Source organism: Tupaia chinensis, unplaced genomic scaffold, assembly GCF_000334495.1.
Source record: "Tupaia chinensis unplaced genomic scaffold, TupChi_1.0 Scaffold000042_2, whole genome shotgun sequence".
NCBI lineage: Eukaryota > Metazoa > Chordata > Mammalia > Scandentia > Tupaiidae > Tupaia > Tupaia belangeri.
The window spans coordinates 550985-554909 of NW_006159498.1; the positions used below are offsets into that span (position 1 = coordinate 550985).

General features: G+C 51.0%; 2 pseudogenes; both read right to left on the bottom strand.

Moving 5' to 3' along the window:
• Positions 1–310: 310 nt before the first annotated feature.
• On the bottom strand, positions 311–642 carry LOC102473190 (small nuclear ribonucleoprotein F-like; annotated as a pseudogene).
• An 895-nt stretch (positions 643–1537) lies between these two features.
• On the bottom strand, positions 1538–1869 carry LOC102473604 (small nuclear ribonucleoprotein F-like; annotated as a pseudogene).
• Positions 1870–3925: the final 2056 nt, after the last annotated feature.

Below are 3925 nucleotides of genomic sequence, written 5' to 3' on the forward strand. Positions count from 1 at the left end.
TGGTGCAGCAGCAATGCTGAGACCACGTGGAAGGTCCTGGGTTCACAACCCAAAGTCTCCCTGTGGGAACAGGGCACACGTGTGCAGCATGAGGCCTTTGTTTTTCTCTCTCTCATGGAAAAAATAAAGTGTTGGGGGACCAGCAGGTGGCATGGTGGTTGAGGTGTTGGACTCCCAAATGGCTGATAGCAGTTCGAGGCCTGGACCTGGTGACTTGCTTTCTCACTTTCCCTCTCTCTGGTTAAATTTTTTTTTTTGAAAAATAAACATATCTAGAAATATATATAACAAAAACAACCCACAAAAGATGTTATTCTCTCACTTCTCCATCTTCTTCCTCTTCTTCAAAACCTCTGATCTAAAGGACATTATTACATCTTATTAAGACTTCACCCAGATGCCGAGGCAACGCCCCATCTTTGTATTCTTCTGTATCGGCAGGCCGTGTGTTTATATAGCCATCTACAGATGCCAGGTCGCCCGTACACTCCATTCCTTGAGTCTCACCATCACTGGCCTTCTTATGAATCCACTGAGGAAAGCTTTGGCGTTGAGAGGTAAACTCATTGCGATAAGGGGCGAACGCTGCTCGCCACCGACTCTGCTGCTGCCTGTCCTGGGTGGCTGGAACACGCGTCAAACTTTTTAGAAGTAATAAATAAAAACTTAAAATTCATTAAAAAATTAAAAATAAAAATGTAAAAAACTTGTAAATAGGGCCGGCCAGGTGGTTTGATGACTAGGGTGCTGGGCTCACTCCCACGGGGTCAACCATGACTCGAGTCCTGGACCTGGTGGCTTGCTTTCTCATTTTCCCTCTCTGTTGTGTGCTCAGCATGTTTCGGGTTGTCCAGGCTGGGGACCTAAACCTGTGGTTGACTTTGTAGATTCCAGAGCTGCAGTGCAGTCCACTACCAACACCAGGCTGGGCCTATTCAGTTAAAAAGGAAGAATATCATCAAGTCCCAGAAGATAAATACGGTATGATTTGTGTGCTAGACGTAAGTGAGGTAACTAGAGTATTCTAACTCATAGAGACAGAAAAGTAGAATAATGACTACCAGGAGCTAGAGGGTGGGGGTGGGGATTTGTTTAATAGGTACAGAGTTTCCATTTGCAAGATGAACAAGTAAGTTCTGAAGGCGGGCAGTGGTGATGGTTACACAACACTGTACTGCACTCAGTGCCCTGAGCTGTACCCTTAGAGGTGGTCAGGGACAGACACCATGGTGCAGCAGCAATGCTGAGACCACGTGGAAGGTCCTGGGTTCACAACCCAAAGTCTCCCTGTGGGAACAGGGCACACGTGTGCAGCATGAGGCCTTTGTTTTTCTCTCTCTCATGGAAAAAATAAAGTGTTGGGGGACCAGCAGGTGGCATGGTGGTTGAGGTGTTGGACTCCCAAATGGCTGATAGCAGTTCGAGGCCTGGACCTGGTGACTTGCTTTCTCACTTTCCCTCTCTCTGGTTAAATTTTTTTTTTTGAAAAATAAACATATCTAGAAATATATATAACAAAAACAACCCACAAAAGATGTTATTCTCTCACTTCTCCATCTTCTTCCTCTTCTTCAAAACCTCTGATCTAAAGGACATTATTACATCTTATTAAGACTTCACCCAGATGCCGAGGCAACGCCCCATCTTTGTATTCTTCTGTATCGGCAGGCCGTGTGTTTATATAGCCATCTACAGATGCCAGGTCGCCCGTACACTCCATTCCTTGAGTCTCACCATCACTGGCCTTCTTATGAATCCACTGAGGAAAGCTTTGGCGTTGAGAGGTAAACTCATTGCGATAAGGGGCGAACGCTGCTCGCCACCGACTCTGCTGCTGCCTGTCCTGGGTGGCTGGAACACGCGTCAAACTTTTTAGAAGTAATAAATAAAAACTTAAAATTCATTAAAAAATTAAAAATAAAAATGTAAAAAACTTGTAAATAGGGCCGGCCAGGTGGTTTGATGACTAGGGTGCTGGGCTCACTCCCACGGGGTCAACCATGACTCGAGTCCTGGACCTGGTGGCTTGCTTTCTCATTTTCCCTCTCTGTTCAAATTAAAAAGTAATAATAATACATAAAATGGAAAACGTAACTCTAAAAATACTTGGAAGTAGTTAAAATGGCAAATCTAATTTGTAAAAACCACAATTAAAAAAAAAAAAAAGAAGCAATATCTGCAGTGACACACAACCAGGTGGAACCTGTACAGGCAATGCCTTCTCCAGAGCCACTGGAATCCCGGGTTCTGCTCAGCAAATGCTCTGGGAAGCACGCAGGGCGGCCGCTCCACTGCCTGGAACTCTGAATCCCAAGCCTCACCCCACTCTACTGACATTCTCTTTTTACTTTATGGAAACCAAAGATGCTTTTAAACCATCATTTAGGGTACTGATAGCCTTTATTTTTTCTTCATAATCATTTATTTATTCATTCATTCATTTTTTACTTTTACCAGAGAGACAGAGGTCGAGAGAGAGAGGAAGCGAGAAAGCAAGCCACCAGGTTCAGGACTCGAACACTGGTCGGCCATGTGGGAGTGTCCAGCGCCTTAACCGCCACGCCACCCGCTGGTGCCACGTCACCCGCTGGTCCCGATAGTTAGCCTTTCAGTCCTGATTTACTTTTTTTTTTTTTTTGGAGAGATTTTCACTGTAGGGCGCATGCGCTCGCCAGACAGACAGATAGAGACAGAAAGCGAGAAATCACGCCCCAGGGGGGATGGTCACGCCACAATCCCTTCTCCTCCATTCTCCTCCCGGGATCTTGGGCACGCACGCACACGCGCCCGGCGTGAGTTTTAAGCCACCGGTCTGGGACGTGAACCGCGGTCGACTACGTGGGAGTCCAGCGACATAGCCATTACTCTAACTGCTGGTTCCCGTGTCCTGATTTAAGGACCGAAGAAAGACTGGGGTGCATCAGGGTCCAACTGCGGCTGCTTCGTCACAGCCTACCCTCGGTGAGGCTGTCCTGTCCATCCGGCTGCGGAATGGGCCCCGTCGAAGCAGCTGGCTGTTCCTCCTCCCAGCCATAATTCATATTCTTCAGATCAAAGTCCCCTGTCCAGCCTGCCTGAGCAGGTGTTCTGTGTGTACTCAAGCGGAAAGCCTATTCTGGACACATGGAGTCGATTTCCATGGCAGAGACTCCTGTGGCATGAAGCTGCCCTCTTTTGCGTTGCTGGAAAAACTAAGCTGGGCAACCGCTGTGGACGCGTTGACTAACGGGCTCTCCATGCTCTGATCTTTGCACTTTCGGCTTATCTGTAAACCGCTCCATGATTTCCTGCGAGTAGTCTCGGCCCACCAAGTCCAAGGTCTGGCGGGAACCAGCCAGGACCTGCTGAGGGCCCCACCCTCCCACGGAGCCCGCCGGGCCTAGGCGGGGTGGGATGCAGAGGCTTTTGAGAAAGCTCCGAGGACAAGGATTTGCCTCCGAACTCGGGCGCTGTTCGCCTCTGCCACACTGGGGCCAGCGGCTTGTATATTCCGCGAGCCCGGGCTTCCAGCTCAGAAACCGAGAAGGCTCATTCAGCCCCCACACGAGGAGGTGGAGAGCGCAGAGGGTGCACCAGCACACCTAAAAGCCTCCCGGGGTTAACTCCTGGCACCCCAGCGCCCACGCACGCACCGCGAGGGTCGTGGGCGGACGGGCGGACAGCCGCGCCGCACGTGACCTCCCCCAGCCGTGGGGTCGGCCCCTCAGGCATTGGGGCGTGGCCTTGCGAGGCGGCCCCGTGGCGATTGGTTGGGAGGCAGGGCCTGCCGTGCGCGCGCGGAAGGAGAGGGGGTCGAGGGCGTGGTCAGAGGGGCAGAGGAGGCCACGATTGGCCAGGAGGCGTGTCGAGGCGTGGCCGCGGGCGGCGGGCCCGGGTGGGGCCGAGGGCAGCTGGAGTCCCGGCTGCTCGGCGTGCACCTGAGAGC